Source organism: Mustela nigripes, unplaced genomic scaffold (assembly GCF_022355385.1).
Source record: "Mustela nigripes isolate SB6536 unplaced genomic scaffold, MUSNIG.SB6536 HiC_scaffold_75, whole genome shotgun sequence".
Classification (NCBI taxonomy): Eukaryota; Metazoa; Chordata; class Mammalia; order Carnivora; family Mustelidae; genus Mustela; species Mustela nigripes.
The window spans coordinates 3,205,485-3,229,261 of NW_026739490.1; the positions used below are offsets into that span (position 1 = coordinate 3,205,485).

General features: G+C 42.3%; 1 protein-coding gene across 10 annotated transcripts in view; it reads left to right on the forward strand.

Annotated features, from left to right (window-relative positions):
- LOC132008155 (solute carrier family 23 member 2) overlaps window positions 1-23,777 on the forward strand; it is a 131,451-nt gene that overhangs the window by 11,765 nt on the left and 95,909 nt on the right. The window contains exons 2-5 of one of the 10 annotated variants that reach the window (XM_059386559.1): window positions 6,398-6,443; window positions 6,748-6,849; window positions 15,243-15,369; window positions 16,208-16,317. The exons of 1 other annotated variant lie outside the window; for it this stretch is intronic. The gene's annotated coding sequence lies outside the window, so the exon portion shown is untranslated. The remainder of the gene's footprint in view (window positions 1-6,397; window positions 6,444-6,747; window positions 6,850-15,242; window positions 15,370-16,207; window positions 16,318-23,777) is intronic. 8 more of the 10 variants (XM_059386557.1, XM_059386560.1, XM_059386565.1 and 5 more) reach the window with 8 other exon arrangements.

Below are 23,777 nucleotides of genomic sequence, written 5' to 3' on the forward strand. Positions count from 1 at the left end.
CAGTGGTCTGTAGAGAGGGCAAGGATAGAGCAGTCCCTGGGGAGTGTCCTTTCTCAGGAATTTTTGTGTCTTGCTTTTTTGTGATAGGAAATGGACTGATTTGAGAAGAATATGCAGGAAATGCATGACTTTTTTAGGGATTGTTGTATAAAGAATCCTGAAACTATTGGTTAGTTATTATTGAAGTATATGAGGCTGTTGGTCAGAACTGATCAGAATTAAAGTCAGAATTACTGGAAAAATAGCTGAAAGTGAGTCCTGTCTCAGAATATTAAGGAATATTAAGACTGTGGTGGAAACACACAAAATAGCTTGTTTTACTCCATGAATATTTCTTTTCTCAATTTACTTGAAAGTAAAATTTTTTGTTTGTGCACCTGTACATATGCACATGTGTATATTCGTATTTTGAAATAGAGATACAGGGGCTTTTTAAACCATTTAAAAAAAAATTTAGCAATGTACTTTAGGCATATGACTAAATCATTAAATAGCCCTTTAAAACATGGCTTTTAACAGCTCATTTGTGCTGAATGCATCATGTTTTATTTGACAAATCCTTCTATTGTTGGGCATTTAGCTTATGAGCCGTTTTGTGCTGCGGTGAACACAACACAATAGTGAACAGCCTTGTATGGAAATCTGGGTGCATTTTTCAGATTATTTCTTTAGGCTGCTTTTTTGGAAAGGACATCATTTGCATTTTTAAGGCTTTGCTACATAACATATACAGTATACTTACTGTATCCAGGTTAACATACTGGGAATCATTGTTATGGTTAAGCTTTCCTCCCTCCTCCCTTTTTTAAAAACCAGTTTGGGCAAAGAATAGAATCATATTTATTTTGCTTTTCTTTGATAACTAGTGGGTTTGAACACTTTTGAGTTTTGGGGGCCGTTTATATTTTGTTTGGCTTATTTATTTCTTTTACCAATTTTTCTAGCTTTGTGTTCCATCTTTTTCCTGGTGATTTATAGCAGTTCTTTTTACAGCCAGGATATTAGCATTTTAGTAAATGTTACAAATATGTTTCCCAGTTTGTCTTGTTATTTTATGATGTATCCAGGAAGTGTTGTGTGGTTTTTTTGTTTTTTTTTTTAAGGTTTTATTTATTTATTTGACAGAGATCCCAAGTAAGCAGAGAGGCAGAGAGAGAGAGGAGGAAGCAGCCTCCCCACCAAGCAGAGAGAGCCGGATTCGGGGCTTGATCCCAGGACCCTGGGATCATGACCTAAGCGAAAGACAAAGGCTTTAACCCACTGAGCCACCCAGGCGCCCTCCAGGAAGTTTTATTTATAGATCATTTTTAGGGCTTTAGCTTTTTAAAAAAAAAAAGCCATTTTTCAGACTCTATGGTTTCAAACAAAGCATTTTTCTTAAAAATGAATAAAAATCTGTCAGAATGTGATTTTGCTTAAAAGGTTTTTTAGATTTCAAATCTGCTTGTCTTTCAAAGTATGATGGGAATAATCAGCTGAATTTTAAAAAGTTAGATATGAACTTGAAGATTTTTCACCATCCTGGTCCCAATAATTAGGAACTTTAAGTGGGAGCACCCGGAAGTTGGGTGCTGTTATTCTGAAGAACCAGAAAGGGGGGCTAGAGGTCATCGACAAGCTTTCCACTCCACTTTTAAATTTCGACAGTTGTGGTGTTTCGTACTTTTCTGTTTGGGCATGTATGGTGTCTCTTTGGGGTTGATGGAGTTCTTGAGCTTTCATTTCTTGTTTTTATGCCGGTACTATTAAAAAATGGAGACTTTTGTATCATACTTAAATAATAGCCTCTAGTAACTCTTTCTAATTATGTCCTTTAGGCTTTTTCCAAAATATGGACTTGCTGTGTATTCCAGGTCTCTGGAAACGCTTGTCCTAACTAGTTTTTAGTCTTTGTTAGTCTTGTTAACTCCTGAGGTCGTGGGCGGGATTTTAATAACACGTGCAGCACAGGACTCAGAGAAGGTGCTCTGGGCTCTCTCTGCCTATCCACACTATTCTCTTTCCCTTTCCACGGTTCCTAGTGGGAAATGAGACTGGTTTGGTATCTATTCTCTTGCTGCTTCTGGCTGGGTGTGAGACCCTGCTTTCCCTCTGTGCCCCTCCCTTCCTTGGCTGGTGAGTCTGTGGGTTTTCTAATCGATCCTTTGTGTTCATTCTGAGGATACTGAGGTACATCTGGGGAGAAGTGGCCTGTCTGAGACCTCCGCATGACCATCTTCAGGTCTTTCCTGGTTCTGAGTTCAAAATTCTGACCCTGAGTCACTTCAGTCTGATGACAGGGATTATCTAATTGTGATCATTCTTAGACACTGGAGAAGTTTTCAGGAGTTCTGGGGCTAGCAGGTTCCTGGGGGGATCTTGTCATCCCTCTTCACACACACTCCTGATTCTATTCCAGAATTATTCCTGTCTTCCATGGTAATGAGGCCGTGGAAATGGGTACAGGAGGGGGGAGCAATAGCAGGGGAGCCCCCTTGAGCTGTCAAGTCTGGGTGGGTCAAGGAGAAAGCACCCCACACCAGCAGGCAGAGAATGGGGCTGTTCAGAGAGAGATTGGGGCATTAGAGGATAAAGACACGTCCAGTCTGATGGGAAGCTTTTGGGGTTAGCTTTTCAGCTTAGTTGAACTTAGCTGTACTTGTTCACGTGCTAAGGCACAGTTTGTTAAGGAAAAATGGAATGGTTTGTGTTAGCTGAGCTTGACTTATTACCACTGATCATTGTCATTGGGCTGTTTTTTTTAATTTGGTCATTTTGCCAGGAGTATAAATCAGACATTACTCCTTAGATCTTTGGGTAATTAAGGAAGATTGGCAACCCTCCATTTTTCTTGAATTAAGTCATTATTATCCTATTTGTAATATGGGATTAAATGTGTTAAGCAAAGGAAAGGCATTTTTAATTTTTTTGAAAGACAGTTGCAACTTAAGCATGTGGGCAAAATTATTTTTATTGGCTTGTTTTGCATGTATATTTACGAGTTTTAAGCTTTTTTTTCTAATCACAAATGTAATACATGTTCATTAATAATGTAAAACAGACAAGCATAAAGAAATAGGACCCCACATACAATCTGACACTCAGGAAGGATCACTGTTAATATTTAGGTAAAGTATCTAGACTGCCTGTTTACCAAACAAACATAGTTTTTATATAAAAATGGGGAGGGTATTCTGCTTCTTCCCTCCCTCCCCCCACTTAGTAACAGAGCGGGACTGTTTTCCTGAATGGCTTTTGAAGTGTTTTATTGTAAAGCATTTTATTGTCATAATTTAGTTAGCCAGCCCTTAAATATTGAATATCGACTTATTCTATAACTAAAGTAAATAAAATTATACTCATCTAGTTATATTCCTAGAGCTATGATTTTATTGGATATGCATTTTTATTTTTTTAAAGAATTGATTTATTTGAGAGAATGGGGGAGGAGGGATGGGTAGGCTCATACCAGGAGGGGGAGGGGCAGAGGGAAAGGGAGAGAATCTCAAGCAGACTCCCTGCTGAGTGGGGATGTGACACTGGTCTCCATCCAGGAACTCTGAGATCATGACTGAAGTGGGAAGAGCCGTCTGCTTGACCAGCTAAGCTACCCAGGCGCTCCTGGATATGCATTTTTAAAGGGATGGATGTTAAACATTTAAAAGTTATTTTGACCAAAAACATATAGATGAAAATGAAGGTGAATATTGCTTTCATCTTGGAGTGAGGAGGGGCTTCCTAAGTACAAAAGTATTAGAAGCAATTGAAAAAGATGTGAGATTGGACTTAAGGGAGGTGAAAAAGCTGTTCTTTATTTCAAGTGATATAAACAAAAAAAAAAAAGCAGTCTTTGACTTTTTCTGGGGGAAAATGTTTGCAACATGACAAACAGTTAATGTCCATAATTTGTAAGGAGCTCTGACCAGGGAATAAGAAAAAAGTCAAACCTACTGAAAAAAATGGACAAAAGGCACTTTAACAGTTCATAAGAGAATTATAGACGCATGGATCAAAGAAATCAAGACTGAAACCAGATGTCATTATTCGCATGTCAAATATGCAAAAGTTAAAAAAAAAATCCAGGACTGGCAAGTGAATTTAACATACAGTTTTCTTCTCTTGTGCTTTCTTTGTTAGCTTGTCAGTTTTCCCAGAAGGAATTGGGAAGGTTTCCCATTTCCTATTTCGTTACCAGGAGGTTAGGATGTAACTGACCTATAAATTTGTCTTAAGCCTGGCATCTTTTTTTGGGGCACAATTCTTTGTTTTTGTAGTTTTCTCTATTTGTGTACTGTTACTTGTTCAGGATTTTAAAAAATTGTTTTAAAAAAGTTGCCCATTTTGCTTAAATTTTGGAGTACATTCATGTGCTTCTTTTAAGTCAGTTACAAAATACAAACTCAATGTAAGAGCATGAAGAGTAAGTAGTACGTAATATCTTGTGTTTTGCCCTCGTTTTCAGAAGATAGCCTTTGTCCTGTTCAACAAGTATTTTAAGTTTCATGGAAGAGGTTTGGTATTTGTTTTTTGATTTAGGAGTAGGTATTTTGTCCGCCTTTTTGGCATCTATGGAATTGACAAAATGATTTGGTTGCTCTGTTTCTGGTCTGAGAATGGTACTGGCCCCAGGGCTATGTCCTTCTTGCTTCTGAAGTATTAACATCCTTTTTTAAGGAAATGGTAAAATATAAAGATAACAGTTCTATATATATGTCTGTTACTCACCCCCCCCAAAATTTTGTGTGTGTGTGTTTTTTTCTCTGTGAAATCAAAACCTTGAAACTGTAGCACTTAGTACCTTTGCATATCCCAATTAAGAAACTAGAGAAGAGTTGTAAATATTTTTGTGTGCGTTCAGAGTGGCCTTTACAGGGGGAAAGTCAGGAGGAACGTTATTGAGCTGCAAGTGATGTTTCCTCTCAACTGCTCACAGGGGCCTTGGCTTTGATCTCAGCCTTGTAACCCTGTGTGCAAAGGGCAGGTCTTCACATTTCCAGAGTGTGGTGGCATACAAAGGGGAAGGGTGCTGGCTGGTGCTGGGACAGAAGTTCAAGGATGCACACTGATAACTCAGTCTTGCTTTTGTGGAGTGGCTCCTCCTGCTTAATTTTTCTCTCAAAAATACACTTGTATTTTTCCAGTATTAGAACTTCTGACCCGATTTCTGTGTTTTGGTGTCTGATAGTCTAGTGGAGTAGAAAGCCAGTCCTTCCAAACCCTGGATTTACTAATCAGCTTAAAAAAATACTTTCCAAAAACAAATCTTCGTAGGGTCATAGTACTTGCCCTTGTCCTTTGACGATTTTTCTCTGATTTGTAACTAAAGTGACATTTTGGTAATATGCAGCTTTGCCCTCATGGAAGCTTTTTTTCTTAATTAATATTTTTTAGCCTTTTAAAGGATTTATGAAAGAAGCATACACATGTTGGAAAATAATTCTAACTTGTCAGAATTGGATAAAGCAAATTGTAAAAGTCACATGGGCCTCTTTTACCTCCCTGCACTTCCTGGCAGTTTGCGCTTTATCCTTCCCAGCCCTTTCTTATGTCCACAAATGTGTTCGGTAAAATTATACTTTTAATAAAAATGGGATTATACTACACATACTGTGCAACTTGCATTTCTCAAAGGACAACATACATAATTTCAGTTTAACTGAAAATAAGCTATTCTTCAAAAGCGTTTCTTTAGTTACTTTTTTCCCTGGTATTTCCATTATTCCTCTTCTTGACATAATCTTCACTGATGGATGTTGCCTTGGTGCTTTTCTTCTGAATCTTTACATTTTTAATAAACATAGCTTAGAATGGATTTATGGTTATGCAGATTTTATTTTTGGAAATAAATTACCTTTCTCTTCTGCCCTGAATGTAGCGTTTTAGCAAGAGAAAAACCGTTTCTCCATTCATATTCTCATTATTTCAAACTGAGTAGTAATTTTTGTCCCCAAACAGCAAAAGACCAATGTTTAGTTTCTGAAATTTAAAAAAAAAAAAAATAGGATCCCTGGAGGCTTCCTGAAGGCTGGACTGATACAAGTGTGATGGCATGTGTATGCTTATTTGCCTCAAGGCCGTCAGTGATTGTGATGCTAACTCACTCCTGAACAAACAGTAGAAAAAGTTGCAGCATTAAAAAAATAAGTTTGCAGTGGAACTTTTCTTTTTTTTGGGGGTAAAGATTTTATTTATTTGACACAGATCACAAGCAGGCAGAGAGGCAGGCAGAGAGAGAGGGGGGGAAGCAGGCTCCCTGCTGAGCAGAGAGCCCGATGTGGGGCTCTTTCCCAGGACCCCAAGATCATGACCTGAGCCAAAGACAGACCGTCAACCCACTGAACAACCCAGGCGCCCCGGGAACTGTTTTCTAACAGGAAACTTGGTATCTGGCTAAACTCACCTGTGTTTTTCTTTACAGTGGTGGGCCAGACTCCTGACTGGTGTTCCAGAGACAGCTGCCCCAGGTCAGGCTCTGGGTTCGTTTTTATTGTGAAACATATGCACAGGTATAAGGGTATGTAAAACAATAAAATGAACATCTGTGTACCTATTGATAATCCAGCTTAATAAATAGAGTACGAGCCAGCTTTTTTTTTTTCTAGAAGCACCCTCACAATACATTTGTAAGAGGCTTTAAAAGAAGGTGATTTTTAAGTAATCACATCTTCTCTCTGTTTCACCACAAACAGCACTGGTGGGGTGTTGTGGTGCTGGCATTGAACACAGTGTAGAGTCATAAAGCCCAATCGTCATAATTTTGTCACATAGGAGCTCCAGGACCTTGACCAGGCTTCGCCCCTCTTGGTTTTCTTACTTGTGAAGTGTGGACCCAGTCATTTCCGAGGGCCGTTGCGAAAATAAAGTGCACAGGTATGATACGTTAACCTGAAAAATAAAAGTTATTTTATGGGTTTATTAACCGAGATTTGCAACTTTGGACATAAAAGCTATGGCCAACAAACAAAGGAGAAAAAGGTTACTTTATGGAGAATGAGGAAGTCCGAAATCCTTGGAAGAAAAGTAGGAGTTCAGGGTGATGTGAGGGTTTGTCTTTGGCTGAGTTGCAGGAGTGGTTAATTTCTTAGATGAGATACTATACATTTTCCCCTCTTCCGGCCTGTTATTGATGATTCTTTCCTCTTGAGATTCTTCTGTTAGGGTTGTAATTTACAATTCTTATAGTTGGCATTCAGTGATACTGGCTCCCCCTTCTAACTTCCTGACTCTATTTTAGTGAAGTTTCCCTTTATAAATTTTTGTATTTCCCCCTTTTGATTGAGATTTTTCTCCAAAAGCATTACTGATCAGTAGTCAGAGTCTTATAATTTAGTGGCTTTTGTCTCTCAGTGCTAGGATGGACCTTTCCTGTGTGTCATGTCCCACACTGGGAGAAAATTCTACAGATTGGAAATTCTACAGATTGAGGTCACTTTTGAGTAACAAGGAGGGGTGCAGGGAGAACTCTCTGGCATCTCCCATTTCTAGTGCATAGTTATCCAGATTGTAAGCGTTGGAGATTTTCTCTTTATTGGGTATGTTCATTAAAAAAAAAAAAAGATTTTATTTATTTATTTGACAGAGAGAAAGAGGAGCACAAGCGAGGGAAGCAGCAGGCAGAGGGAGAGGGAGAAGCAGGCTCATGGCCCAGCAGGGAGCCCAACGCAGGGCTCTATTCTGGGACTCTGGGATCATGAACTGAGCCAGAGGCAGACACTTAACAGACTCAGCCACCCTTGTGCCCATGGGTATGTCATTTTTATAAAAGTTTGACAGGCAACAAGTACAGAATCAAAAGTAACATGACAGTTCCAAATTCTGTGATGGTTCTTTTTTTTTTTTTTTTTTTTTTAAAGATTTTATTTATTTATTTGACAGAGAGAGATCACAAGTAGGCAGAGAGGCAGGCAGAGAGAGAAAGAGGAGGAAGCAGGCTTCCCGCTGAGCAGAGAGCCCGATGCGAGACTCGATCCCAGGACCCTGAGATCATGACCTGAGCCAAAGGCAGAGGCTTTAACCCACTGAGCCACCCAGGTGCCGCTCCCCCTCCTTTTTTAAAGATTTTATTTATTTGACAGAGATCACAAGTAGACAGAGAGGCAGGCAGAGAGAGGGAGAGGAGGAAGCAGGCTCCCCACCGAGCCAAGAGCCCAACTCAGGACCTGATCCTAGGACCCTGGAATCATGACCCAAGCTGAAGGCAGAGGCTTAACCCACTGAGCCACCCAGGCATCCTTGTGTGATGGTTCTAAACCAGAATCCTAGATCTGAAAGTAGCTATCTAGGGGCACGTGGGGGGCTCAGTTGGTGGAGCGTTCAACCCTTGATCTCTGGGTTGTGAGTTTGAGCCCCTTGCTGGGTGTGGAGATTACTCAAATAAAATCTTTGAAAGGAGCCAACTAAAAATATTCATTGGCACTGATTACAATTTAGGGGAGAAAATTCTCTCTATAGGAAGCAGACCCAGAGTTCATTACGCCTACTAGAAGTCATCCCTTTGAGCTCATCATGAAAACAGAATAATGAATATGACAGGAGCATTTTTAAGAATGAACTGAGTTCATTTGGGAAGGTACAGTGCAGGTATAAATATGAAGCAATAGCTGGTGGGCTTTTTGCGAAACAGCAAACCTCTGCAGATACTTTAAAACAGTATTGTTATCTTGAAAGAACTGTTCTAACCAAATGTAATAATACAGTAAAGTTGATAATTCAGAAACCATGAGTTTTGGATTAGAATCTAGACTCTGTTAATAGTCCAGATGAAAAAGAGACTTTGTGAATCCTGAACCTTCTAACAGGCCAGGGCTGGACATGTTGGGGGAAGCAGTCTCATCCAGATGTGTCTGCTTCAATTCTAGGAAATCATTACTTTCAGGTCAGCAGGCAGTGTGGAGGTCCAGTCAGGGTTTGCTGACTTTCGACAGGTTGTGTGAATGCAGCACGTCTGTTCCCTGGGGTTTGGCAGCACGTGGGTGGGTTAGCAGCACCTAGGAGGGGTCTTTCCAGGGAGGCTGAAGAGAGTCTTTCTGGAGGTCTTTTACTGTAGATGAAATTTCCAGGTGCAAGGTGTGATTCTGAAGTTTTCATCTCCAGAGTGTGTGGTGAAAACACGTCTCTACTAGCGCCTGGTTATTTTCAACAGGAGCTACGAGGCTTTTACACAGTTGAAGTGTATCTCTATCAACCATGGGTCAAAGGCGGCGGGGACGGAGTGTATCAGTCTTTCTCTGGTTATTTCAGAGGGTCAAAGTCTGAAGGGCTGGGTCTGAGTTAGCAAGGGCCAATGTCAGTGCTTTAGGCCCAGATAAGAGGGGAGGTCTCTGCCGATTTTGCCTGTTGAATCTTAATAGTGCCCTTAGCACATTGGACCAATCTGAGGGCAGAAGTGTCGTAAACCTGGCTGAGCGGCGCAGATTTGCTGAAACACCTGCCTGCCAAAATGGGTTCCTCCATCACTCTGAAGTTAAAGAGGAGTTCTCCACATGAGGATGATTTTTTTTCTAACAGAATTTTAGCTACAGAAACAGTAGTGGCCTCGGGTGCGAGAGACAGCAGTGGTCCAGGGAGAAAACATAAGAACCATGACTAAAACATATTTAAATCCGTGAGATGGGGGGTAGCTCTATGAAATCCATTTGCCAAACCTTGAATGGCCCCTTTGGTAATTTCAAGTGAGTGGTGTGAGTGAATTTTTTGCATTATGTTTTGGACACATGGGGCAGGTGAGGTAGGCACTTTTTGTGGCTTTATTTATATCTCCCCACTGTATTGGTTCATGAATTGGGCCAGATTATTTGGTCCAAACCACAGTTTATTTATTTATTTTTTTATCAAAGCAACAATGATTAGATTCCCAGTATTGTTTTTCCTATTCTGGGGGCCAGTTGTCAGGTGTCTCTGGTCAGTTTTTCAAAAGCCTCATTTGGGAGAATATCTCATTGGACTGTGAAGGAGGTTTGGCTCTTGATTTCTTTGAGAGCAGTGTTTTGGTGGCAGTATCGTGGGGTGGTTTCCTTCGGCCTCCAAAGAGTTGAATCTGGAATGCCCAGGAAATTCAGTAAAAGAGCAGCTGGCAAAAGTAGGGCATTTAATGAATTTTAACCCTAGGAGCCATTTTTAATCTTATCCTCCTTGGACATAAGGGTACCACATTGTTGGCGTAACATTCCAGAGTGCTGAGCTACCTGAAGGCAGACCAGCTGTGGGTATAAATGTTTGTGGTTTGATCTATGGCCAAGGTACAAGCTTGCCTGAGAGCGTGAAACTCAGCCTGTGGGGCTCAAGTAGCTAAAGGTAGAAGTGCTGCCTCGGTCCCTTCCAGAGGGGCCACACTAGCATTCCCAGCATGGTACTTGTCATTCTCATCCTCTAAACCAGCACCATTGGTAAAACATGAAAAATCCGCCTTGGTTAGAGGAGTTTGCTAGGAATTGTCACAGGAAGTCCAGAGGTGATCTGTCGGTCTCAGGCATTTGTGAGGGGTCTCCTCCGTGAAGGAGGAGAGGAGAATAGCAGGCTTAATTATGGTTATGGCAGTGAGAAGGAGTTCCGTGACGAGCAGGTAGCAGGGGGATCCCCTAGGAGGTGAGGCGGCTGACTAAGCCCCTGAGTGTGGTGAGATTTTAGGGGGGTTTCTGCAGGCAGCACAAGCTTGGTTAGAGGGAATCCTGAGACTCTTTCTTCACGGGCCTGAACCAGAAGGGCAGTGACAGGAATGGTTCTGAGGTGGGGGCTGAAGGGACATCCCTGGGCACAGGTTCCAGTGTTTGGCTCTCCTATCCTGTAGGTTAGTGATGGTCCCCCATATTTTTGGGTAAGTACTCCAGGCATTTTCTTTCTTCTCACACACAATGAGGAAGGGGGAAGTTGATCATTAGGATGTCGAGGGCAGGAGGCTTTATTAGGCGTTTCTTTAAAGTCTCCAAAGCTAGGTCTTCTCGATCTTTCTGAATGACAGGGTCAGGTTTGTCATTTTTCAAGTAAAGCATACAATGGTTGAGCTGTAAGAGAGAAGTTTGGAATCTCAGTTTTGACAGTAGACAGCCAGCCCCCAAATACTTTGTAATTGGCACTTAGTTTAGGTTTTGGGTGCTGTGAAACCAGCCTGAGTCTAAATGTAGTCCTTGTTCTGAGATCAGGTGCCCTAAGATGAACCTGAGTTGTTGCAAGCTGCAATTTGTCTTTGAAGACTTTATGTTTTGTTTTGTTTTTAAAGGATTTTATTAATTTATTTGACAGAGAAAGACATCGAGAGAGGGAACACAGCAGGGAGAGTGGGAGAGGGAGATGGAGAAGCAGGCTGCTCGCCAAACAGGGAGCCCGATGCGGGGCTCAATCCCAGGACCCTGGGATCCTGACTGGAGCCGAAGGCAGATGCTTAACCGACTGAGCCACCCAGGTGCCCCAATTTTATGTCCTTTTGAGGCCAAAAGTTTTTAACAGATGAATGCTGCCTCCTGTGGAAATGTTTAAGAAAAGGAGCAGAAAAGCAGAACATACATACATATTGTAACCAACTAGAGCCTGCAGGAAACTTTATATCCTCTGAATCAACTTTTAAGGTTTATAAGGAGTTAAGAAGGACTGCCTGTGTAACCTGGAGCATTACTGTCCAGGTTTATTACTGTTCTTCCCAGGTGAAAGCAAGAAGATACTGTCCTTATGAACTGGAACACTAAAAGTGCACTATATAGAACAATTACAGGGAAGGAGGATTTGCTTTTAGTGGGAAAGGACATCAGTGTGTGGGGGTTGAGAACAACAGGGTGCCCAGGGATAATGTTACTTATTGCTCTGAGGTCCTGGACTAGCCTCCATCCTGGGCCAGGTGTCTTCTCACAGGTAAAGTAGGGGCTCCCAGGGCCTAGTACAGGGGATGATAAGGCCCTGAGTCTGTGGTCTCCTACTCCGGGCTTGATGCCTTAAAGGGCTTCTTTATTTATAGGGCATTTGTTCTGGGGAGAGGTGGCGAGGGATCTGTTTGAATCTTGGTGGGAGGCGTGCTGTGAATCCTGCCAGTATCAGTTGAGGAATCTGCCTATAAAGAGGGTGGCAGCTGACCCGATGGGGACAAATGCGCCGTGTCCCCAGACTCCCCTATCGTGCCATCAGAGATGGAGCAAACAGAAGAGGCTGAAGGCTCATTTAATCCACCTGGTTGGCAATTTTGATTCTAAACTTATTTCCTTCTTTCGGGAGAAATTCTGGCATAATACTTTCCTAAGAAATCTTGTCCCAGTGAATGAATGGGATGGAGAAACTAAGGAGAAAAGGGTGGGAATCTCCAAGGGTCTAACCGAAAAGGAATAGGTGCAGAGACAGGAACCTGTGAGGTTTATGAGAGAAGCCCCTTTCTCCACCCCAATTATTTGGGCTGTTTTCATGCTCTGTTGCCTGTAGGACCTACTTTCCAGGAGTGGCATAGCGCACAGAGAATATAGCTGTGGAGATTTCATTCTCAGTCTGAAGAGTGGTTTCTTCAGGCCAGTTAAGAGTGGGGACTGGGAAGAGCCCCTGTAGGTCCTTGGAGCCCCATTGCTGGGAATTAGGAGGACGTTGGAAAGGCTGGCAAGAGGGCTGAAGGCTTCTGGAATGTTTAGGTTTGTAACAGACTTTTTTCCCATTGCCCTGGCCCTTTGCACCTATAGCAGAAACCAAGGGGTTTTGGTCTGTTTAGGGGCTGTCATTGGCCAGAGTTGAAAATTGAGAGTTTAGTGGTCTTTCTTTTAGGTGGCCCTTGTGGGTGTGAGTGAGCTGGTTTGCCAAGCTAGCTAAATGTGGAGTAGACGCAGTTTCCCATTCCATGCTGCTCCTTCAACTAAAAAATCCTGGTTCAACCTGTTAGTAAATGAGAGCTAAATGCTACCCAGGTGTATTCTCTAAAGGAAGACTAGAATCTTCCCCAGAGACACTTTGGAGTTGGTTATAGTAGTTACGATGAGGTCATCAGGCTGTTGTGTGCAAATCTGAATTCTGTTCCAGTCAACAGACTTAGGAAAAGCTACTGTAATTGTCTGATGGAGATTTCCGGTGAGCGTTCTAGGATCTTGCCAAAGTTAGGGGTTTGTTTCTCTAAATGTTTTAGGATGTTCTCATGGGGCTAATTTCATCCAGTGTTTGGAGTGATCCTCCCTGAGCGCATGGCCTGGCTGATACAAATCTTAGAAACCGGGGTGGTAAGTTGGAATAAGTGTGTTAAATTCTTTAGCAAATGTGAATTCTGAGTCACTTTAGGAAACTCTTCAACTCTGGTGCACAGTCTGGCATTGGTCCAGGGAACACAAGAGATTTGGGTTTTCAGATCCTCAGAAGACTTAACTTTATTTTTTTAATTTTTTTTTTTAAAGATTTTATTTATTTGACAGAGAGAAATCACAAGTAGATGGAGAGGCAGGCAGAGAGAGAGAGGGAAGCGGGCTCTCTGCTCAGCAGAGACTCGATCCCAGGACTCTGAGATCATGACCCGAGCCGAAGGCAGCGGCTTAACCCACTGAGCCACCCAGGCGCCCAGAAGACTTAACTTTAAAGGGGCAGTTTTTATTATGTTCAGGAAAGGAGGGAGTGGGAGAGTTTCAGAGGAAAAGGGAAGTTCAGGAGTGAACGCAAGACAGCTGCTGCACATCCTGAGACATAGAAGACAGGAAGGAAAAAGGCCTCAGAAGCCCTCTTCTCTCTTTGTTTGCCTCCGTTATTCTAGAAATTGTATTTTGTAGACAAGCAATTTTAGATTCCTGATAATATTCCCTGTTCCTAAGAAGTTGGGTAAAAGGCTAGCACAGTTTCAGTCGGAGTAGCCTGGTTCATAACAGGAGCCCAAATGAGCATTCTTATAAAGAACAAAGCCTTAAAACAGATGCCAAATAATTCTTAGAGAGCTTAAAACACAGAATGGAGCTCAAAATCCAGGAGAAAAATTATGTTCAAGTTCTAGGGTTGGCGAGAAAGCAGTGAGCTCAGGTAGCTCTGTGGATATGGGTACCTTTTTGTTCATCAGCCTTGGAGTTGTTGGCAGTCTTCTGGATCCCACTTCTAATCACCAAATAATGTTAACCTTCAAAATAAGTTTTTTTACCAGCAAAAATGAGTTATTTGGGACATTATGGACAAACCATAGGCAGGTACAGCAGAGAGGATGATTATTTTATGGAGAAGGAAGAAGTTGGGAGTTTGTAGCAGAGCCCGTTGGAGGAAGACACTAGTTCAGGGTGATGGTGGCTTGTCATGGGCTGAGTTGGCCAGGGTTGCAGATTTCTTGTAGGGGCTGCAGTGCACTGTCTTGCTGTTTTGAGCCCTGTCATTGATAATTCTTTCCTGTTGAGATTCTTCTGTTGGGGTCTGTGATGGACAGTTCTTCCTGTGCTTAACTGAGTTTTACTGGCTCCCCCTTATAGCGTCCCCTGCTTTCTTCCCACTGCATATTAATGATGTGTCCCTTTATTAAGTTTTTTAAAGATTATATTTATTTATTTGACAGAAAGAGATCACAAGTAGGCAGAGAGGCAGGCGGGGGTGGGGGAAGGCAGGCTCCCTGCTGAGCAGAGAGCCCGATGTGGGTTTCGATCCCAGGACCCTGAGATCATGACCAAGCTGAAGGCAGAGGCTTAACCCATGGAGCCACCCAGGTGCCCCATCCCTTTATTAATTTTAACAGGTCCCTGGGGCTCCTGGGTGGCTTCATCGGTTGAGCATCTGACTCGGTTTCGGCTCAGGTCATGATCGTCTCAGGGTTATGGGATTGAGCCCTGCGTGTGTTTCTGTGCTTGGTGGAATCTGCTTGTCCCTCTCCCTTTCCCACTGCTCCTCCCCTCCTCTTTGAGCTTGTTCTCTCAAAGAAAGAAAATCTTAAAGATTTTTAAGAGGTACTTAGTATGATGAGCACTAGAGAACACTAGAGAAGTATGTAAAAAGATTTTTTTTTTTTGGTGAAAAATTGAGGTGTTATGCTAAGGAATATAGAGTTTAAAAGATTATCAAGGAAGAAACCCCAACTAAGTACAAGATTGCTTTTCCCATGTATTCTAAAATACCATCTTCCAAAATATTCAGTGCAGATGAAGAGCCGATGTTGAAGGGCAAGAAGGTGCGTTGTGTGATCCTGCCCAGGGGCTGGCTGGGGCCTCCTAGATGCTCCTTAAGAATGAATGTGTCATAGAACAGGTTCTAGGATTAGCCACAATGAGTGAGAAGTAGACTCCATTCATGCGGAGTGCCTCCTGGTAGGTTCATTATTGCTCTGTTTTTATTTACCATCTGTTTTTCTCTAGCTAGGACTTGACTCTGCTAACCGGGATCCCCCTGTGGTTTCGAGCTTGGACCTCAGCAGCACGAGGAAATGTAGCTCAGCGGCTTGTAACGGAAAGCATATGGACAGGTCTGCGGCGCGGCATTTAGGTGCGTCTGAAACCCAGTCTTTCTCGTTCTGCATTTCACGATGCGGTTGTGCTAACAGCCCTTTAGTGTTAGAATTCATCTGTGCTTGACCTTGTCTTTGCACATGTCCCCAACAGTCTAAATGCAATCTAGGGAATAATTAATAGTTCTATTAATGCTAATGATAAGGTAATAGACTGCTTTAGGCCAGATTCCTTGTAAGCAGATTAAAGTAGAAAACAGGCAAAGTGTTGCTACTAACGGGTAGTGATAAGGTAGGAAGTAAATATTTTCATTTTCCTTTATATGCTTTTGACTTTTTTTATCATTAAAATTTGAGTACTTATCACCAGTTGAGGCTCCTTGTCTGGGTCCCAGGTCTGAACCCTGGAGGTAGACTGAAGCCCTCTTCTTTTTCTAGCATTCCACAATTTAAGTGGTGATATTTATTACATTACTCCCCCCCCCCCAATCCCAAAGCTTGATAGGCATTTTGGCTATTTTAAATGTTTCGCTAATACAAACAATACTGCAATGAAATTTCTTGTACATATTTTAGGGAGAATACCCGTAAGTTTCTAGCAGTAGAATTGTCGGGTACAGTGCTTAAGATTTTTTAGTATTTTAAATTTTGACAAATTGTCCTATAGGGAAGCTGCAAGAATTAAGTCTTATTAATAATTGTTCTCTCAAACAGGTTGTCTTGTCAAAACTAACTTATTCAGTATGGTAGGTATAGAATGTTATGTTGGTGGTACTTTTATTTATTTACTTTTAACAAACTAAAATTCACAATTATAAGTGCTTTCACAAATGCTAAAAAGGGGATCATTAAAATATTTTTTTCATTTTCTAATAGAAAGTCTGTACTTACTATTTAAAAAAAAACAAGAAACAAAAAACAAACACGGTAATTCCAAGAATTTAGGAGGAAGATCTTTGATGATCCTACCACCTAATGACACCACGGTGAGCATTTGTGGATTTGACTTTTTTTCTGTGTGCAGTTTTTTTTTTCTCCTTAAGCCAGTATCAAATTATATGTAATCCATTCTTAAAAGTTTTTTATTGTTTATTAAATGTTTATTAAATGTTTATTAACCACAAGGGAGGTGAGGGGAAGACTGTTCTGCCGGGGGAGTATCTGCAAAGTATGTGGTCTCTCAGCTCTCAGAGTTTCAGTTACAGTCTTTATATTTCAGTTCACACCTCTCTTTCTCTGCTCTGTGCACAGAACTTCTCTCTCAGATCTCTGGTCTTCGATGGGTGCTTGCTGGGTGTACATACCACCCCCAGCTCAAATTCAGCATGTCTAGACTTTGTTCATTACTTGCCTTGTCAAGCCCGTTTCCTTATTTAAAGGAGACACTCTAGTTCTTTCTTTCGAGGTCCTCTTTGACACTAGATCTTTTATTTTTTCTTGTTCAGCTCATTCCCTCTATCCCTTTTTTTCACTGTCCCATTCACCGTCCCAATGGCCGGAATCCTTGTACTTGGATTAACACAGCAGCTTCTTGAGAAAAATCTTGAGATTTTTCAGCAGTGGACTCTTTCTGTTCTCACCTGCCCAGAAGCTCATGTTTCATAAAGCTGTGTTGCATTTACTCGAACTCCTTTGACCCTGCAGGGGTATGTATGCTGTATGCTGTGGCTCAGTTGTTCTCGTGGCCTAGAGGCTGCCAGACTTTGGCCTACCTTGGTCTCCGTGGCAGCCCACCGCTCAGGAGACTCCGTCCTCCGAAGTTGACCCCCCACCCCCCAAGCCCCACGTCCCCAAATTCATTTCTGACCATTTCTGGCCCTTTTGGGTTCCTTTCTCCGAGTGCTCATGCCCAGTTTGATAATGATCACATCTCTATAATTCACTCACTGTTCCAGTCACTGAGATGGCACACGTAATCCATTTCCATCAGTGCGGAGACTCGTGGCAGTTTAGGAAACTAGCCAAACGGTTGGTTTATTCCTCCCCCCGCCTCCTCCCCACCCCATACAGATGCTAAATATTAAGTTTACAAAGCTGAGAAATGAGAAGCCGGAGCACACAGGTGATAGATAGTTCGCTGTCCGGGCAGTCATTGCTGAGAGTACCAGCTCTGCCTGGTGCTGGCAGCCTGCTGACCAGGTGCCTGTGTCTGATCTCGGGCACATTTTAGAAGCTGATCCATAGGTGTGGACGGACTTGGATAGAAACTGGATTAAAGACTTGGAGCTGCGAGGAAGTGTGTTTTACTGGTGGCTGATTTCGAGAGGCTGCATCTGGTAGTTCTGGAGTCTTTGGTTTATAGACTGTGTGCTGTTGACGTCAGTGTCAGTGTCAGTGTCAGTGTCCCAGTTTCTCATAACTAAACATGTTATATAAAATGCTCATTGTTGATAGTTTGATCGGTTGCAGCAAGAGAATTAAATATTTACTGGAAAAAATGGGTACTTTCAAAAGCCTCTGTAAACACTGGTGAAGATCAGGGAGCTTGCATAAGAAGGGGAGGATGATGGCTACTATGGAACAGTTATTGTGAAGGGACTCCAAGCACTTTAGGTGAGCGCTGGCCTTTTCGGTGGGATGGGTTATAAAATCAGTGTGTTAGTGTTGGATTAAGACCAGCTGTTGATAAATTGCCTAAGTCCTTGGCTGACTTTGGTATGGAAAAATCTCATCAATAAATATGTCCCAGTCCTTCTAATGACTATTATTATTATTATTATTATTTAACAAAAATGCAGGTATTATTCTGTTTTAGCTTTGCCATATGAAACCAGAACTTGCAGTTCAGTAGTTACAACGCCCCTCTGGCTCTGAGACTTGGATGGATGCTGTTAGTTTTATTTAGGTTTTGTGCTGGTCTTGAGCTTCCGGCGCAGAGCCCCTGGATCCCCTTAGGACCTTCAGCTCGTGCTCGCTGTCAGCCCATGGATTTCTGCTTTGGATTTTTCCACATCTGGCTCCCTCCCATCTTCCAGGAAAGGGAAATTAGGTTATGGCAGCTGCTCCCCTCCATCAGGGAAAGCAGATACGAGGAAAAGAGAGAAGTTAGGCAGAGTATACAACCATGGTAATCATGGCCACAGTCCACCGAAAGAGTCTGTTCTGCTTAGATTGTTACCCACACACTGACACATAACACAGGCCAGGCCATGTCTCCTTCCCCAATCAGAACAGGCCCTGTATTACTGGGCTACACCACCAGCTCTGCAGTCTGCACCCCGGTGCCCTCATTTCTTTGAAATAAAGAATTTGATGACCCAGGAAAATCTGAAGAAGTACACTACTGTTTTTAGATAAAATCAGCCTTTAGGGATGCCCGGGTGGCTCAGTTGATTGAGCAGCTGCCTTCAGCTCAGGTCATGATCTCAGGACCCTGAGATTGATTGGGTCCCTGCTCAGCAGAGAGTCTGCTTCTCCTCCCTCTGCCTGCTCCCTGCCCAACTACCCCCGCCTTATGCTCTCTCTCTCTCTCTCTCTCGCTCACTCTCTTTCTCTCAAAACAAAACAAAACAAAACAACTCACTCAAAGCCTTTAGAAGTAGTTAGAATTTAGGGCTATGAGGAAATAGAGGAAAATCAGGAATCCCTGAGCACAGTACGTTTGCAGAACATTGAGAATGCCTCCCTTTTGACCACACTTTGGTCTCTTTACTCAGCTTCTGTCAGCAAGTCCTTGGAAGTGAGAGGCTGAGCATCTTGTTACAGGGATTGGAGTGCTATACTTTCTCCTTCTGGTTTGTCTTGCCTGTGTATTTACTTTATATTGTCCATAGGCAATGACTTCAGATTTAAAAATTAAAATAGGGGCACCTGGCTGGCTCAGTCTGTAGAGCCTGTGATTCGTGATCTTGGGGTTGTGAGTTCCAGTCCCACATTGGATGTGGAGATGACTTTAAAGAAATGTTTAAAATGATACATACACTGTAGAAAAATAGGAGCAAAAAGTCATAATCCTGTCATCTGGAGTTAATCAGAAAATCACAAAACACTTGGGCACATCCCCTTCATTTTGTGTGTATGTATGTACACACTGTAATGGGGATATCACGTATATTTTGTAACCTTCCTTTTCCTCCACTCAGGGATACACTCAGCACATTTCCTTCCATGTCAGTGAGTACTTCTGTTACCAGTTTTTAAATCCCCACAGTGTTCTGAGAATGTATCTACAGATTTTTTTTTTTAAGAGACTACGTGAGAGCAGGGGGAGAGGGGTGGAGGGTAGCAGAGAATTTTTTAAAAAAGATTTTATTTACTTACTTGAGAGAGAGAGCATGTAAGGAGAGCATGAGTGGAGAGGAGGGGCAGAGGGAGAAACAGATTACCTGCTGAGCAAGGGAGCTGGGTGAGGGGCTCAATCCCAGGATCCTGGGATCATGACCTGAGCCGAAGGCAGATTTTTAACTGACTGAGCCACCCAGGTGCCCTGGGAGAGACAATCTTAAGCAGGCTCCATGCCTAATGTGGAGCCTGATAGGGGCTCCATCTCATGGCCAGAGATCGTGACCTGAGCTGAACTCAAGAGTCAGATGCTTAACTGACTGAGCCACCCAGATGCCCCAGAATGTATCCACAATTTAACCAACCAGTTTAGGCATTAATATTTTCCCCTTCAGGTTTGGATTATTCTACACATTATTTTAGTGAATGTTCTCATAATTAAAAACTGAGCCTATTTTAATTATTTTGTTAAATTCACTAAGAGTAGAATTGTTGGGTCAGAGGCTATATGTATTTTTAGAGCTTTTGATGTTGTTAAATGGCCACCTAGAAATGTTAAACCAATTATTATTCCCACTAGCAGTTTATCTAAGTGCCTGTCTACTAAAGGAACATTAATTATTCAGTAATCTTAAGATTTGTTGAATGAGTAATAAGTGATGCATTTTATTTGTGCTCTTTTAGACTTTTCATGTTTTTAAAAAATGTTGTCTTTTTTCTTTTTTTTAAGATTTTATTTATTTGACAGAGAGGGACAGTGAGAGAAGGAACATAAGCAGGAGGAGGTGGAAGAGGGAGAGCAGGTTTTCGGTTGAGCAGGGAACCGATGTGGGGTTCGATCCTAGGACCCTAGGATCATGACATGAGCCAAAAGCAGACACTTAATGACTGAGCCACCCAGGTGCCCCTAGACTTTTCACCTTTTTTTTTTTTTTTTAAGATTTTATTTATTTGAGAGAGAGAGAGAGAGAGAGAATGAATGAATGAGAGGGGAGAAGGTCAGAGGGAGAAGCAGACTCCCCATGGAGCTGGGAGCCCAATATGGGACTTGATCCACAGACTCCAGGATCATAAACTGAGCCAAAGGCAGTTGCTTAACCAGCTGAGCTACCCAGGCGGCCCCTGACTTTTCACATTTTTTTATAAGAAAGTTTATGCATGACTAGACTCCCATCAGCAATACAGTGAGAACCACATTAAATTAGGAAGTAAAACCTCTCTGCCTACTTGTGATCTCTGTCTGTCAAATAAATAATAAATAAAATCTTAAAAAAAAAGAAGGTAAAGGGAATTTTGACAGTATTAGGAATTCTTACAGCCACACAGACTTCTCCCAAGCAGACTACTTTTTAAACATGTGTGGTAAAGTGTTCTGAAGTCAGTTTACCTGAGAACTGTCTTCCTGACCTGGTGGCTCTCTGGATAATTTTATGTATATACCCTCTGTTCTCTGAAATCGTATTTTACTGTTAGCCCAAACTTAGGAACCATGTAGGTTCAGAAGAACTTGGGTTCCTCATTGTGGGACCTCAGGAAGAACATATGTTTGAACAATGAGGGATACTTGGTATGAATTGTGGTTGTTGCTTTAGAGGGAACAGCAAAGGGAAGTATGCGATTTGATTTGGATTTTAAGGGGTCCGGGAAGGATTTTCTGAGGAATTGGTAATTTAAGTAAAGATCTGAAGTGTAAATGGGGAATTCTCTGGATGTTACATCCTTCTAGGATTCAATAATGCCTGCCATTTTGAAGGCCACCCGAGTCTGTGACCTGACCCTCCGCTTACCTTTTTGCTTTCATCTACCAACTTCTTGACCATTCCTACTAATGAGAACATTGGTGCCTGTTTTGCTCCCTTTCCTCCTACTGTTTCTTCTAACATCGTTTTTGAGTTCTTGGCTCCTCAGGCCTGTGAACCTCACCCTCCCTTCACGGGATCCTTTCTGGCAGTTTTACTTCGAGTTACTTCAGCTCTCCTGAACCTTGCCCTCTCCCATATGACACTTGTGGAGTCTCTGCACACATCCTGTCCTTCATTAGGTCTCATTTGTTCTCTCCTGGTTCTTGTTCTCCTCAGGTACTTTGGCATTCTCTGGCTTCTTCTTCCCTTCTTCACTCTTTGTACCTGCTGTGGGTCCACAGGGAGTCATGTGACTGTCCTCTTACTGACATCTTGGTTTCCTCAGTGAACTGTCTGGGTGACTTACCAGCCTTCTTCAGTGGCACAGTCCCGTTTTTTTTAGTTTTTCCATGTTTCTTCTCCCGTTACACTCTGCTGGAGAGAAACCAGGTATCAGAGTGACTTTCTCCTTCACCTATTTACAAGTTCTGGGCTCAGCTAGACCCTTGACTTTTTTTTTTCTTTTTCCTTATGGGAGTCCTTTCACTCTTTCCTCCAGTGTCCTCCTCCATCTCTCCTCTCCACCATGACTTCCACTTCTTAGTTCATTAAGAAAACAAGTCATCTGATAGATGCTCCCTCCACTTCCTGCCCTCCTCCCTCAACTAGCATTGAGAGACCGTGGCTATCTGTATACATCTCTGCCCACTTTGTTCCACAGAGGGTATGAGGCAACCCCACATCGTTAGGACGATGTGGCATCGTTAGGACTTCTGATCCCTGGTTTACAGAGACATGTTTGTGTTTTCACAGAAGGCAGAGTCTTAGAAGTGGCCCACCCTCAGGCCTCTTGAGTCAACAGAGCCCATCCGGGGCATAGTCAGTGCTGCACATGCCATCGCCTCTTCAGCAGCCTTGCCTTATCTTAGATGAAAATACTTTAGATGGACGTTTTCTCCCCTGAGTGGGAGGTAGGGTTGGAGGTGACGAGGACATGAAATTTATTTATAATTAAAGAAAAATGGATAGTGGGTCTACATAGAACAAAGTCTGAGAGCTTCCAAGGACAGACAAGGCAATTAGGTCTCCTTCCTGTCTGACTGCAGCTCTGTTCTCTGCAGGCAACAACTTGTACCAGGTTTTATGTGTCTGATTTGTGTATCTTTTGGTAAGAGTTTATTTGTGAAATTTGTAAAATTGTGAAATTTCAGATACAAAGAAAACGAAAGGATGAACACTCATACCAGATACTCAGGTTTAATAAATCTAAACATGCTCTTGTCTTTGCTTTAGGTCTTTCTTTTATTCTTATTAATTTTCATTTATTTTATTCATTTATTTGAAAGAGAATGAGAGCGAGAGACTATGAGATCGGGGAGGGTCAGAGGGAAAACAGACTCCCTCCTGAGCAGGGAGCCCGATGCAGGACTTGATCCTGGGACTCCAGGATCACGACCAGAGCCAAAGGCAGCTGCTTAATCAGCTGAGCCCCCCAGGCACCTCTGCTTTAGGTTTCTTTTAAAAAAATAAAACATTTTAGATATCCTCTTTGTATTCTTTGCTAGTGTTCTCTTCTTCTCTCCCATATTTTTACCGTTGTTTGTTTTTGTTTTCATTTTTAAATAGGAAGGAGAGGGCGGGGAGGGGCAGAGGGAGAGAATCTTAAGCAGGCTCCACAACCAGCGCAGAGCCTGACATGCCATCATAGGACCCCGAGATCATGACCTGAGCCGACATCAAGGGTCGGAAGTTTAAGTGACTGAGCCACCCCTTGTATTTTGACTTGTGTATTACATGTTTATATACCAATAAAGCCACATTCAGTCCCACATTCAGTATTGACTGCATGATTTAAAACCTTAAGTAATAGATCTCATGTGGTCTGTATTCTGCAGCCTGCTTGCTCATTCAGGAATGTTCTCGAGGCATGTTGACCCAAGCGGCTAGATAGAGTTCATTTTAAGTGCTCTTTTTGAATTCTGTTTGAGCCTCAGAACTTACATATTCTATTGATGTGTTGGTTGTGTACTATTAAAAGCAGGGTCAAGATGCTGAGGCACGGCATTGCTGAATCCTAGTGCAAACACGTTTACAACCTACTAGATGCCACCAAATTGTTTCGCTGAGAGTTTGAACCAATTTACATCTCTGGCAACAGAGTGGGGAAGTTCCTGTTTATCCACAGTCTTGCCAGCAGTTGGTATTATTAAGCTTCTTTCTACCGGCCTTATCTGGTCGGTGTGGAATGACCTCATTAATAGGATTATGCCACAGTTGGTTTATCCATTTACTGGCTAAAGGTGAACAAGTCCAGGTTTTGGCTATTATAAATAAAGCCACCAAACACACTTATGTGCAGGTGTTTCATTGAATGTAAGTTTTCA